A 14,897-nucleotide genomic window follows, 5' to 3' on the forward strand; every position below is an offset into this window, starting at 1 on the left:
AAACAGAGAGATACAGAACAGGGAGCCTCCACACAGAGTCTGTGCCCAGTTTTGTAGAGGAAATACCAGAGAGATGGGGTGGGGAGCTGAGACCATCAAGCCTAGAATGACAAAGTACCGGGGACCCAAAGGCTGATTTCAGAGGTACAGTCCTGGAGAGAGAAGACCAGCAGTAACCTCACGTAAAACCAATCATGTTGAAAACTCACCATTCTCTTATAAGCAAAACTAGGTGCACAACAGCGGGACAACTGCAGTATGCGTTCACGCTCCCAGTGTGGACTTGGCCATGGAAGGTCACTGTGAAATGTTAGCCTAGCATATGCTAAAGTGAACTGGGGCAGAGGGGCAGCGGGGCAGCTCAATGTGTCACACCCAGGAAAAACCTATGAGATATGCTTTGCACACCAGGGTCCATGAAAGTACTATCTATCCAGAGCTCAGATCCAGGGAGTGCTTATGAAGAAGGGAGTGGATAGAGAGCCCAACAGAATGAAAAAGGAAAAGGATTCCAGTTAGTTAGTTTCAGAAATAAGGAACATTCCGTACCAAGAGAAACAAGCTTGTCCAGCAACAGAAGCCATGGAAGGGAATCCAGTCAGTGCAACTATGAACTTCCCACCTTGCTCAGCAGAGGTCAGATGTCATGCACCTGCCCTTCCAAACCATCTGTAATGTCAGGAAGAAACAAGCAAAGTGTAGCTCTTGGTGCTCGCTTGAGAGATGGTTAAGATGGCAAATTTGGTTATGTGTACGTTACTGCAATAAAAGTGGAGGGAATTATAGTTTATTCAAAACTCTGGTAAGTGGAACTTGTATGACGCCCCCCTCCTCAATTTAGAGTCAATAGTTCCCTAAATCATGAGTTGGCTCTGAACCAGATTGTCTCACCCCAACTCTGTGGAAGAAAAAAAACGAAACCATCATCTTTCCATCATGTCCCCACAATGTTTATGAGGCTAGGACCCACCGACCTCCAGCGACAGCCTCCTATCTGATGGCCAAACAGAACACCCTGTCTGGGCTCAGGCAATGATGGGCCCACAGGCACCCAAGCTCATTAAGCAATGATCAAGACAGAAAATGTTGCTTAGGGTTAATGAGGGGCTGGTGGTTGAGAATACACAGCTGACAGCCTGGGACCCCTGCCAGGTCCCACCCCCAAGGCAGTCAGTGCTGCTGTCAGCAGAGAAGGATCCAACCCAGAAGGGCAAGGATCACCCCGCCTCCTGGAGGCCACCAGCTCCCTTTCCTGTCTGCAACAGCTCCTCGATTTCCAGCCAGGCCCAGCTGGGAACCACGGGCTGCTGCATTCCATACAGCCTCTCAACCCCTTGGACCCATGGCCACCTAATTAAAACAAATTAATGATCTGAGGCAGAAACTGTGTTTAATGAAGCCTTGCTTGAGCTGCACAGGTGCCAGGGCTGTTTGTCTACAAACAGGCACAGCCCTCCATGGGGCACAGCCCTGACCACCTGCTCCCTAAGCTAAGGATGCAGACAGGCTTCCCAGAGCGTCCTTACCTTCGATGCCCACACCCCTCCACATGCCGTAGAATGGCCTGGTATATCTATCCACTGCCCCTCCATCTTTTCTACTCAGCTGGGGCCCTCAGAGCTTCCCTTTTTTCATGTTTCAGTTACCTTGGGCTCTGATTATCTCCAAGTTAAGCAGCATCAGGATAGGGTTTTTAATGGGTAGAACCAACAGCCCAACAAAGCTAACAGGAAAAACAAAAGAGTTTTGTTGTTGTTGTTGTTGTTGTTACTGTTGTTTTTCTAAACCAGAGTTAGATCCACCTGGGGGTCCATCCCAAATAATTGCCCCAACCTTCATTTAAGACTTAGTATTATTGCTAATTACATTACATCACTATTATGGCAAAGAACAATCTTGTTTCAAAAACAAATCTCTGTTTTGTCTCCCAGGTATGTAAGAAGCTACACCCATAAATTTACAATAGACATACTCACATGGATGAGGTGGGAGACTGTTTGCAAGGGAGAAGCCCAGGGGCCCTGGACCCTACACAAAGAACTACAGGAAACGGAGGTATTCTGAGAGCAGGAGAAATGGCCTTTGCCAGGGAAGACACACAATTGGTTATCCAAAACTAAATGATCAGCCCAGAAAAAAAATAGATGCAAGTAACACTACACATACTGAGTAGGTTGTACTTGTGTATGTAGGAATATATATGTGTGTGTTATATGAGATGTATAATTATGACATATATATAGTTTATATATGTTATATAGCATATATATGCAGAGAGAAAGAGAGAGTTTAGAGAAAAGATAGAAAAGGGAAAAATCATGTCATTATATTATAATCTCAAAAAGTAAAAAGAAATAATTAAAATAAGAAAGAGAATTCAGTTCCTAACACTAGAACACCATCTTAGTGGCACAAGGGATCATGCTAGAAAATTTTTCCTGGCAGAGAAAAACCACTTTATAACATGAATGGCATTTTCACATACCCTTAATAAATGTCCATAATATGATTAGACAAAGATGATCTTATGTCCTTAACTTCAGAGTGTATTCTGGAAGCCTTTTAAGAAACATTAACTTTTAATAAAATGCAAAACATTGAGATACTTGGAATAAAACTCTTTCATACATAAGTTAAAAATTAAAATTTTACTCTTTTGCCTTTAACATAAAAATATATACAAATTTAAAAATAGAAACAAATTTCTAGATAAAAGAATGAAGAGGAGGAGGGAAAGAATTTAAAAGACAAGGCAACAACTGTGACAGAAGAAGAAAGGGAGATACACACCACAGGAGAAGCAGGAAAAGCCAAGTGTCAGCTTCCCTCAGGGATGTCTCCAGTGGGCCTACTCAGTCATGGACGCTCTGCACAAGGCAGTAGTCCTCCCTGGACCTTGCTTCTGGCAAGCATCTGCCCTCCACACCTAGGCCCTGCACACACTTGAGTGTTCTGCACTCCCAGACCTTCCACACCTAGGCTCTCTTCACCTGAGTTGTCATGCCTGGGCCACCACACCTATATCCTCCATACCTAAACCCTCCTCATCTGGGCCCTCCGCTCTCCAGCCAAAGGTAGCTTCAGCCCTTCATGTCCACGTGATGTAGCTGTTATGAACTCAGTTATTTGGAAAGAGGAAACCTTGAAGCTGCGAGTTTCCTCGGCATAAGGAAACCCAGGGGCTTTATATAAGGGTTAGAGATGCTCAGGAAGCTGATGGTCTCCCCATGGTCAGAAATAATATATGGAGCAGAAGTGGGGCTCTATGGTAATCCCCAAAATCCCACATCCTGGAGAATAGGCTTGCCTCCCCAGAATGCCTAAAGTCCCAGAGTCCACAGTACTTCCAGAGACACATGAGAAGTTTTGATATTATTTTAATAAGAAAAGAAGAAATTTAATTTCAGCGAGAAGAGTTTTACTCTACAACAGTTTCCCAGTACAGCCGCACGAGACATTTCTATGTTTTGTGGAGAAAGGGCCCATGCTGTCATGGTAAGGTCCTTGAAGCTGCCAGTGTGACAACTGGCAGGACTTTCTAGTCTAGCCAGCAGCAACAGCTTAGAGGTCTGTAGGGACAGCTGTAGTCATTTAGCTTTTGTGACAGTCAGCAGAGATCACAACAGCCTTCAGGAAGGATGGTTCTCCATCTGGCTGGCCCCATGGACTGGGCTTCTCCCAAAATGGCCCTCCTCAAAGAATCTCTGCCTGTAGTGATTTCTAGTAAACTTCCAGTCCTGTGCTCTGAAGGAGCAATCCCAGAAACAGGAGGAAACTATCACAGCCACACATGCAGACAGGCTGCTACCTGCCTGCCTGGTCACTCTCAGCCACTGCCCTCACTGAGGACCCAGACCCCTGGCAGGTGTGACAGGAGAGAAACAAGCCCATACCCGCTTCCCTCTAGATTTTACTCCCTCCTTCTGCCCTGCATTCCTAGCCTGGCCCGAAGCTTCAAATTCCTACCATGCTGTAGGCAGGACTGCTTGACTCAGGAATTCACTTTCTCACCTGGCCTGTAGCAGCCTGAGCCCAAGGGCCTGAGGGCTTAGAATAAGTGCCAATTGTTCTCAGGTAGCAACACAGCAGGCTCTGACTCAAGGAGGGAAGTCCCTGAGCTATAGACCATTAAGGTTTAGACCCAGAAAGCCAGGTGACACCCATTCTAAACATCAAATAAGGTGAAATGAATTCACTGCATACCAGGCCTCTAAGACAAGTTGGCTCACAGGTGTTGGGTGGCACATGGCTGTCTCTCCAAGCCTGTCTCTGGTGTCTGTAGCACTCTGGTGTCCCCAGGTGTGCATCGGCAGAGCTGACACTGGAGCTACCAATGGGACTTGAGGTTTGCTGTCATCCCACAAGAATGTTATCTGCTGGGAAGGGCTTGAGATTATGTGAAGCAATCCAGTCGTGCAGAGAAGTGCAGCTTCCAAAATCAACAGCTCAGAGAGAGTAGCAGCAAAAGACAGAAGAGTTACCTGGAGCAATCCTGAGACTCGGTCACACCCGGCACTCCCAGTGTTTGCTTGGTGCAGAGCAGGCCCTGGCTTACGTGCTAATCTTTTGGTGAGCATCTCTTCCTGCCAGATGTGCAAGGTTGGCTACAAGAGGGCCCAGACTGGCCCTACCTAGGAATCCAGGGTGCCTCCACCACAAGCCCAGCCCTTGTTGTCTGCCTCTACCCACCCAGCCTGGACTCACCTTCTCAGGTAGACTTCACTCACAGTGTTTTAAACTCTCCACGCTCTCAGGCTTTGTGCGCAATAGAGTTTTAGCGCTGTTCTTTGGGCGTTTGTCACATTTTTTTTTCAATAAATAGAATCCCATTTAGATAATATTTCTCTCAACTAGCAATTGTTTTCTAGAAAATGGATCCCTTTGTCAGCCTGTCCAAAACCACAACCAAAGCCCACTATCAGTAGGTTGGCGTAAACCATCAGTGACACTCGGGGTGGAAGAGACATGGTACAGCTCGGTCAGTGTCTGCCTCAGTGTTGGCTCTTCCCCTTCATCTATTGTCTACCTTTGGCTGTAGAGTCCACTTCACCCCTAGGTGCTGCAGAAGAGAGTCAGGCCCACATCAGAGGGTGAACTTGAAAATCAGAGCCTGCTATATTTCATAAGTCCTCTTTCTAAACCTTGAGCAAGCTCACACTTGCTGGGTGGAATCTTCCTACCATGGCCCTGGTTCCTGGCACCCACACAAATTCTGCAATATTATCATGACCTGGCAAGAGCCTGCCGTTTGCAGTTGCCGGCAACCCCAACACTCTCTGTTGACATGCCAAGTCAACAGCTTAGAGGAAGAGCTCATCCCAAAATGACTCCTGGAGCCCATGGTCGGTGGAGATAAAAACACACACAGCCTTGGATTATATCTGACCAATACATGAAATACAGATATGCTCAATAAGCAGAGTCCAAGAGTGGAATGAGATGCTCTTCGGTCATCTACACCTGCCTACCCCAGGATATGCTCACTGCCATCAAATTCTCTTTGTTCTACTGGTTTCCCTCTAACTGTTGTTTATGTTTGTCTAAAGAAACATATGATTTTCTTTCAGCTTATAAAGAGCACTTCTCCGTGTGACCAGAAGTGGTAGGCTGACCTCTGGTTTCCTGTAGTACTCTATTTTACAGGAGATCCTTCCCACTATTTCCTGTCAATCTATGCCCTAATTTGGGGTCCCCATATGCTCTGGCTTGTCCAGGACTTTCCCTAGCTTAAGTCTAAATGTCCCTTGCCCTGGAGCAATACGCTGCATGATTACTCACCCTCTGACTGTCCAAAATTAAGTGTGCTTAGTTTGTATTACAGTGAGGATACTTTTACACAAAGCCTTTTAAAACCCTTAAGTTAATTTTTTAGGGAAGAATGGAGAAACAATGCTAGGAAGAAGTGAGAAATGAACCAACCACATTTCCTGAGAAAAGCGTAAAGTCACAGGCTCTCTCAGCAATGCGACCTCCTCTTCAAGGAGCCTCGCTCTCATTCACATACAGTATAGTTTCAGGTCATGGAGGTAGACAGGATTTACCAACAGATCTTCTTTCTATATTCCTCAGACATAACCAGCAAGGGGGTGGTCAAGAAGGACCAGATCACAGAAACAGACCATTTAACCATAAATATCACTTACTAATTGGCCCTCTGTGGTCCACAGATTGCCCCTAGGGCAGACGGTGGGCTGCAGTGCACTGACTGGGCCCACTTCCCTGATGTGAAACCCGGCAAAGACAAAGGCCTGGTTCCAAGAACTCACATGGAAACCCGGGGCCAGTGATCCAGTGTCAGTCTAAGTCCTGGGTTTCCATGTGTGTTAGTTCTGAGCACAGAATATGAGCCTCCTATACAGGATGGGCACCATCAGTTCCCATTGTTGCTTTGTCCCCCAGAGGGTGCTAGCTGGCACATTGTCATGGAGTGGAGAGGAGACACCTGCTCAGCCAGTTTCCAGGGCAGGACACAGGAATGCCCTGTGCTTGTCACAGGGAATGTGACCATCTGGTCATTAGGGTTGAGCCACCGCTAGCACTCAACGCTATTTTCCATTTAATCTCAGGATTTCTGATGCCTGAGAAACGGGCCTGAAGTGGGTGTGGCTAAAGTTCATTCTGACATCTAGTATGATCTCAGACAGAGAGGCAATAAGTCAGACTATGAGAAAATACATGTGTGTGCATATGTGTGTGTTACACATGTGCACACAGGTAAAGAACTGAAGACGCGGGCATTCAGAGAAGAGGAGAGTGGTCAGAGGAATTGTGTGATAACAAATAAAGAGAAAAGACAGGCTGTCTGGAAAAGGCTAAAGACAAGAAATTATTATGTAAAGAAAGGAAAAAGGAAAAGTACCATGGAATGGTCATAAAAGCTACTGGCAACAACAAGAGAAGGATCCGACCTCCCAGCAGGCTCGGACGCTGCCTCTCACACCCTGCTCCACATAACCCAGTCAAGGCAGACTTCCAAGCTATTTCTTGCCTTCAGAGCCTCCCAGGAGTGTAGGGTACAGGGCTCTGGGGCTGAGCATAGCAGGAGCAAGGCCCAACCCTCTGACACTACCTTTTCTGGCTAGTAGCATTCTCATTCGCTCTGAGCCAGGCTCTTTGCCGCTTCTCTCTTCCCCTCGTCCTAGTAAATACTAGATACGGGCTCACCCAGTACTCACTGGTGTGGATCCTAGAAGGTGCCACAAGTCTGGAAATTTATCACAGTTGAGGATGAAGTTAAGACTCCCAGGGTGGAGGGACATTGAGCTCTTTCTGGTTTCTACTTTGGCATGGTAGGAAACAGAAATGAGAGAAGGCCAGGTAACCACGTGTTGGTGGTCTCCTAGGTTGTCTGGTCTTTTTCTAGGCCCAAGGCGATACCATATTTTTAAATAAGACTTGATTTCTCAGCTTCAATGCAATACACATCAACCTTTGATACTAAAACTTAAATATGCTTAGAGAAAGCATGGGAATCCATGAAGGAGGAAAATTTTAGATTTTCATGCTGATTTCCAAATTATTTCCTTCTATTTGGCAACCAAATAATTCATACGATAGAGACTTACAAGTATATGAATCAGCATCTTCCCTTGGTTGTTCTAGAAGCTCCTGGAATCTGAGAGCCAGCAATCCTGGTCTTGGAGAACTTGACTGTGAGCAGCAGATAGGTCCTGGTAGGAAGTAATGTGAGCTGAGCCAGCAGTAGACTGGGTGGGACTTCGGGGCCTGTCTGTCCCTCAGGCACCCTCCCAGTCAGCCTGGCCATGAGCTCACGGATAGCGTGAGTGAATGGTCTTAGGGTGGACCTTGCCCAAAAGCAATAGCAACCAGCAGTAGATCACATGACACTGACACCAGAGAGGATGACAGATGATGGAAGTCACCACCATGGGTCTGCCGGAGGCTGTAACTTGAGCTCTGCAGCTGGTGGTCCCTGGTGGCCACAAGAACAATGACTTGGGACTGTATTGAGACCCTAGCTTTGTGCTGGCCGACGTGTGAGTGTGTGCACACGTACCACATCCCAATCCTGGAAAGCAAGGCACTCTGGTGCCAAGATCCATATCTTGACTCCAGACAGAGTCCTGCACCTGCCATGTGGAGCCATATGGGTCTTGAGGGGCTGCAGGGACCTAGGCGGCAGCTTTGCACACAGATAAAGCACATGTTAAAAAGCAACTTACCAGCTTTTCCCAGCTTCATCAGAGCTATTTAGAGATCACACACTTGGCTCCCTCCAAGGGATATATGGGGCTTAGAAAGAGCCAAGGGCCTGCTTGGGGATCTGAAAGCTCTATCATCTGAAGAAGAAAAAGAAAAAACAAAAAAACACTGAGAATGTAGACATCTTACCAGCAGGAAGTCCTCATTCCTGAATAATGTGTCTGTGTCCTGGTACCATAAGGCACATCAAACTTTATGATATGCCTGAGTTCTCAGCCGAAGTGAAAGATAGTGCCCACCGAACAGCAAGCATCTCTGGTGGCAATGGCAAAGTATCCCGACATCTCCTAAATAATAATAGCACATACCACATTCAGATGCACGGATCATCGGCAAGTCTTTCTTTTCTGCCACAGTTGCAGACCTTACCCCCCCCCAATCACCACCACCCCCTAATCTCTCTGAATTCCAGCATAAATACTTCTTGGGTCTTTCTCAGTCCCATTTGACCAGGTATTCACCATCCCCCATCCTGCCCCCCTTCCCTCCCAATGCTACCAGCAGCAGAGAGGGGAGCAAGGAAAGGGAGGCAAGGTTCCCTGTGGCTCAGACATAGAGCTTGTTCCTAAAGGAAAAGGGGAAGCAGCTCCCTGAAGTCTGTAGAAAACAGGCTCTGAGGTCTGCCCCTCAGAACTGCCGCTGCCTCCACCCTGCCTATTCTGCTGCTTTCATCCCTTCTACATGGAGGTAAAAAGCACATACACGTGAAAATGAATAAATAAATATACAAATGTAAGAAAATGTGTCAGAGGTCTTCAATATCCCCTACAAATGCATGTATTAGGATGGCACTGTCATAAAAATCAGTCTGAGAAACAAATGTTTGGGCACTCATTGACTCTAGGTACAATTAACTTTACTCTCATCATCAAGATAAAACCACCAGCCGTAACACAGTATCAAACTCCCCTTGTTTGTCTGATCTGTTTTAATTACAGCAGTTTTTCTTCTTCTTGCCCTTTCGGTTCTTACTTCGAAGATAAGACTTCTACCTCTACCATCTTAAGAAAGTTCATTTTCTACAGAAGGGTAGGTTCAAGGTAAAGCCAAGAAACAAGGGTAGTCCCTTTGGGATGCTCCACACAGGCAGGGCAATTTTGACAAATACATACTTAAAATGTCTGTCCTAAAACAAAAGTGTTATCTAGGCAGCTGATTTATTCATTTCACTACTGACATTCCTAATTTATGTCAAACCCTGTTCTGTGTCAATTTAAAGTTTTTCTGATCTCAATGCATGAGCCCAAGTCTAAACCCACACCTCTTCTATTTCTTGAGATGAGAGAGCTCTCTTAGGGGTATGCAAGCCTTGGCAGGGAAAGTGCATGGTGAAGATTCTAGATCATATCCTCATGTTCCTCCAGAACACCATCTATGGGTCCAGAGTCATTTCTAAGTCTCCAGTGAGATTAATTTGTGTGAGAGAAAGATGAAAGCCCTCAGTGATATTCATTGGTCTGTCTTAAAGAGACACCATCTGGTCATGAACTCAAGCTCAGAAAAGTCCAGGCCTGACAAGCTTACTACAGAACGTGGCCTGCATCCCCTCCCTTCGAGCCTCATGCCTGAGAACAATGGGCCTGAGGCAGGCATAGCACCTGCGTGGACTGTGAAGCGTCTAGCAACATTGAATGGCTGGTGTCGGAGTCAGACATGGGGACTCCATCGTCAGACACAGCTCTTGTGTTCTGCTGTTCTCTAGGGTTTCTTTAGTATAAACAGTAACAGAGAGCCATTGTCGATTTTTTACCTTGGACTTTAACTTTCTGTCTGCTTCCAGGACACAGACCTAGACTTAGAAAAGAACAAAGGGTCAGACACAAGGATGATTGTGTAACCAGACATGAAGGAACTGTAGCATCAGACATGGAATGGCTACAGATTCAGATTGGAAGAGGACCAGGTGTGAAGAGGAACACCATGTAAGACATGGAAAAGATCACTGAGTCAGACAAGGGAGAACATCAGGATCTGACATGAGGAAGATCAGAGACAATAACAGGGATGGCTTCAGATTGAGGAGAGGCCACACTGTCAGACACGGAAGGGACCACATAGCCGGAAGGATCATGGAGTCAAACAAGAGAGGACCATGGGATCAGACAGAGGAGGGACCATGGATTCAGAAACAAGGAGGACCACAGGTTAGACATGACGAACACAACATTGTGAGACACGGAAAGGATCATGGGGTCAGACACAGTTAAAGCTACTCAAGACAGAGAAGAGACTGCAGACTCCACCACATGGCCCAGGAGACCCTTCATTCAGGAACAATTTTTTTGCTTCACTTGGGCAAAAATATCAGCTTACAACAGCCTCCAAATGTCACGTGGGTAGGAGAATGGAAGCAGAGAGTGAATGAGAAAGCCTGCAGACCTATTGGTCTTCATTAGGTGATCCAAGGCCACCTGAAAATATCACTTTCAAGCATAGATTTCTTTATTAGTAGTATGGTGTGTGTGTGTGTGTGTGTGTGTGTGTGTGTGTGTGTGTGTGAGAGTGCATGTGCATGGTGAGTGGGAGGAGCACCCATGAAATGGCAGGTGTATGGAGGTCAAAGGTCAGAGGATAACTTCAGAATGGGTTCTTGCCTTCCAACTTTACATGGGTTCTGTGAACCGAGCTTAGGTTCCCAGGTTTTCACAGTGAGAGCTTTTACCCACAGCTTTCACCCACCCTGACACAAGTGCATTTTAGTCAAGACAGAAAGCAAATCAGGCAATTGACTCACCAAACCTCCTAATTCAGAAAGTTCTTTGCGTGGTAGATTTTCATAAATCGAGTTCAATTGTTTTTTTTGTTTGTTTGTTTGGTTGGTTGGTTTTTTTATTATTATTTTATTGTTTGGGGTTCAAAACGAGAATGTAAGAAATGGCTCTCTTGTAACGTCTGATTCTTCTTCTCCCACTCAAGGAAGCTTGGCTCACCCTTGTGTCCCCTTTGCTCTGAGCTGAGAGTGGCATAGCTAGCTAGCTTTTGGCATAAGCAACACCCTTGCTAGCACGCCTCCTGAGCGTGCCAACCCAACTGATCATCTTGGGCAGCAACACTCGCTCCGGTGCTTCCCGCACTCCGCAGTGGTTTTACACAGTACCCTGCTCCCCACCAAAGGCCCTTAGCATTGAACTTTCAAAATCCCTTTAGTGTAATTGAACAAATTTCTTAGCAAAATCATTTGAGTTCTTTGCTAAATGTTGTTGTTGGTAAAGACACTCCTGTTTAAAACGATCTCAAAAAAGATTAGATATACGTTCTGAGAGGATTTTGACATCTATAAAGGATTTAATAAGAATTTTATCCAAAGCGAACTCCAATTAGCAAGCTATTTAAGGAAAAGTGTGGCGATGATAACGTGTATTTTGAAGCAAACATGAGGTTGCAAAAAAGTAGAAGCAACCAGCCATCAAAGCCATCAGGTTTTTTTTTTCCTTCACTTACACATCCTTTCTATTCTGTTAAAAAAAAAAAAAAAACAACCCACTGCCAATTAGATGGATTTAAAATTCGACCTAGGCGTGATTTTATTCAAAGGAAACCATTTTAGCTGTGTGAGGGTCTGAATACGGAGACTCCCTGCTGGGCCCTGATCAGCTATTGATTAGGGGGGGTTGCCAAACTGAATCATCATTGCCAAATAATAGGGCCTTCAGCTCAGAGGGCTGGGCCTGAGCACATTTGCTATAGGAAAAGCAAAGCCAGTCTTTTGTGGAGAACCAAAGGCCCTGGTCTCTCCAGAGGGAAAGAAATGTTAATTGAAAAATTCCTTACATAGGTGAAGGCTCTGAAGCCTGCTCCACATAAAAGGTATGAAATCTCCACCGGGCTGTAAAGAAGGGGCCCAGAAGTTTAAGTGGGAGAGTTCTCTCTAATGGTGTTGATTAATTCCTATTCACGAGGATGGGTTGGTAGAGCAGGCCCTTGACATCTGGACCTCGTGCATAGGGGAGCCTGAATTAATTGTCTCCTTGACGGGGAAAATTAAAACAAAGAGACTTCCTATTGGATATAGAGAAACAAAAAGTGCTGGGGTTAGGAAATATCCAAGGTGTCACTCCTCTCCATCATGTCTGTTTTTCTCCATGACCGTTAGCACTATGACTAAGGAACATTGCTGTTTCCTTCCTGAGGCACAAAGTGGAGAAAGCCTCTGGCTAGAAGACAGTGGCCTGGAGGGGAACAGGCTGAGATGAAGGAGTGGGCATCAGGTAGTGCTACATTCTGTACATGTCACCCACATTTTCCCCTACCGTCTACCTCAAAAACAAGGAGGGACCCAGTGTGAGGCTCTCTGTTCTTTCCTTTCTCCCTCCCACCCCACTTGACATTCTTATCCCTGGCCAAGGCAGCCAGTGACCGGCTCACCAGTGAGTGAAAACACTTGCATTCCTTTCAACTTAGCCAAAAGTGCCAACCACAAGGACAAGGGGCCAATTGCTATGATGTTGAGACATTAGCTAGGCTCCCAGGATGGCTGGAGATGGAGCAAGGACAAGCACAGAGGCACAGAGTACCCGGAGACTCCACAGAGTCAGAGGGCTTCACACCCAGAAAGGGCCAAGGGGGCAGGTGACAGGTGTCCATGCAACAGCACTGTAGTCGCCAACTGTGTTCATCCTACTTACTGACCATTCTATGTAAACAGCTATTACAGTCAAAGAACAGGATGAGAAAAGACAGGAGGGAAGATTTAGTCAAAGCTCTCACAGGGCACCTAGCCCTGTAAAACCTGAGTCACTGACAAAGAGCAAGAATTTCCTTAATGGTTCCTCAGTCCTGCTAAATGAAGAGATTCTCATCTAATTTCTAGCCCACCAAATTTCTGTTTCCTCCTTCAGACACTGGCAGCCACGCAGCTATCCAGCTACCTGGTCTGTGTAGGTAGGTGGAACAAACCAGTTGAATGAGACATGACAGCAAGTCGCTCTTTATTGGGATAATAGAGGAAGACCCATGCCCCTCTGTGTTTATAGAGAAGAGTCCACGCTGCTAGGAATATACCTCACATGCAAGTTAAGCCCAAAATGTAAGTGTACATTGCAAGCTATGCCCACTCAATGAGCTTGTCAGTAGGATCAAGGGCCTCTTGTGACACCTTGTTGCTCTATGTTCTTGAAATCAAACAAGACAAATTCCCTTGTATCTGTGACATTCCTTCAGGCCAGCTAACTTGGAAAGGAAACACAACTCTGTCCGTCCTCTATTAAGTACTGTGTAAACTTTACCTAAAGAGACACAGTGGGGGCTGGGCTTCACAGCCAGACCCTGAGGCAGTGGAGGAAAGAGCCATCTCTTATCCTAAGGAAGTTTTGCTGAGTACTTACACTATCTGTAAAGAATTACCACAAGAGCTGCTGCCCCTGGCCTTGTACCTTTGCTCTTGGCTTTGAAGGTCTCACTGCTGGGCCTGTCCTGATTCTCCAATCCAACTTAGATGTCTCTCCTTCAGGATAGTGAGCTGTGACCAACACTCACCAGGGCTTGCCTACAGCTTTGCTTGATCCTCTACCGTGCACACAGAAGGATCTGCTCCTTAGGTAAGGGGTCCCCTAAATGCCCCATGTCCCTAGAACCAGTATGGGCTGGACTTACCAGCTAATAATAGGTATCAGAATGCTAATGGCAGGAAGGACTTAGGGGCCTGTGCCCTCACACAGGCCTGTCAGTAGAAACATACTAATGTACCTTATAGAGAGGAACTGAGGGCAGGAACACTCAAGAATGGTCACATCCATCTCTACATAGTCTGCACCAGCATTTACTGACAAGGAGAATGGTTCTCAGTTAGGCCCAGGTTTTGTTTGTTTGTTTGTTTGTTTGTTTTAACAACTGAAGAAAGACATTTATTGGAGATGAGAAAACACATATGAAACAGTCATACCAAGTAAAAGACCCTCTGACAAGCAGAGGAGGGACTTGGAAATCTAAAAATGGCTTTTAAAAGCCTTGGAAGAGTTTCCCTCCCTTTAGGATGGGTCAGTTTGAAGAAATGTAGGATGGTTGAATGGCCCAGAACTGTTGTATGGCATGTTCTAAGCAGACCTTGAACTTGTTGAATCAAATCAGTCCATCATCAGGAGGTCTGGGGGTCAGAAGCCAGAGCCTATAAAGTCTTTGTTTTAAGATTCCCAGCTTTCTTCTCAAGTCCGGAGGATGAGAAAGAAGCTGGCCATCTTGGAAACTCGCCACCTATATTACCGAGCCATGTTAGGGGGTATAGGGTGTGTGTTAGGGAATGGCTGCTTTTAGCTGCTTTGCAGTTCACAAGGGATGGACAATGGGGCGGGGGTGGGGGGACAGTAGTTTACATGCCTCAGAGGAAGGTCTATCTAAGGGGCCATGATAAAACTTAAGAGATGGTGATTAGCCAGATCAGTAGACATCCATTAGGTCCAACATCCATTGGTTGAGTATCTCTGGAGCTTGTCATGTAAGTGGAGTGTCGGTTCCAGCCTGAACGAAGCAGGCTCATGGACCAGTGACACCCAGAAACTAAGAGTATTTTGGAACCCCGGAGGTCGCGGACGGCTGCTCCGCGGCTGTCATCATGCCACAAAGTGAATACATTGAATTACATCGCAAACGATACGGATATCGTTTGGACTACCATGAGAAAAAAAGAAAGAAGGAAGGTTGGGAGGACCATGAACGTTCAAAGAAGGCAAAAAAAAAAA

At 46.0% G+C, this 14,897-nt stretch overlaps 1 long non-coding RNA gene and 1 pseudogene across 1 annotated transcript; one reads left to right on the forward strand and one right to left on the reverse strand.

Annotated features, from left to right (window-relative positions):
* Positions 1-635: 635 nt before the first annotated feature.
* Positions 636-4,508, reverse strand: LOC116078424. The gene is made up of 3 exons (XR_004113540.1): positions 4,482-4,508; positions 1,647-1,723; positions 636-669 (listed from the first exon to the last, which is right to left on the reverse strand). It is a non-coding gene; the product is annotated as an uncharacterized LOC116078424 (long non-coding RNA).
* Positions 4,509-14,376: 9,868 nt separating this feature from the next.
* The window catches only part of LOC116077330, a 2,910-nt pseudogene continuing 2,389 nt past the window's right edge, over positions 14,377-14,897 (forward strand).

The sequence above is a fragment of the Mastomys coucha genome, unplaced genomic scaffold (genome assembly GCF_008632895.1).
Source record: "Mastomys coucha isolate ucsf_1 unplaced genomic scaffold, UCSF_Mcou_1 pScaffold5, whole genome shotgun sequence".
Classification (NCBI taxonomy): domain Eukaryota; kingdom Metazoa; phylum Chordata; class Mammalia; order Rodentia; family Muridae; genus Mastomys; species Mastomys coucha.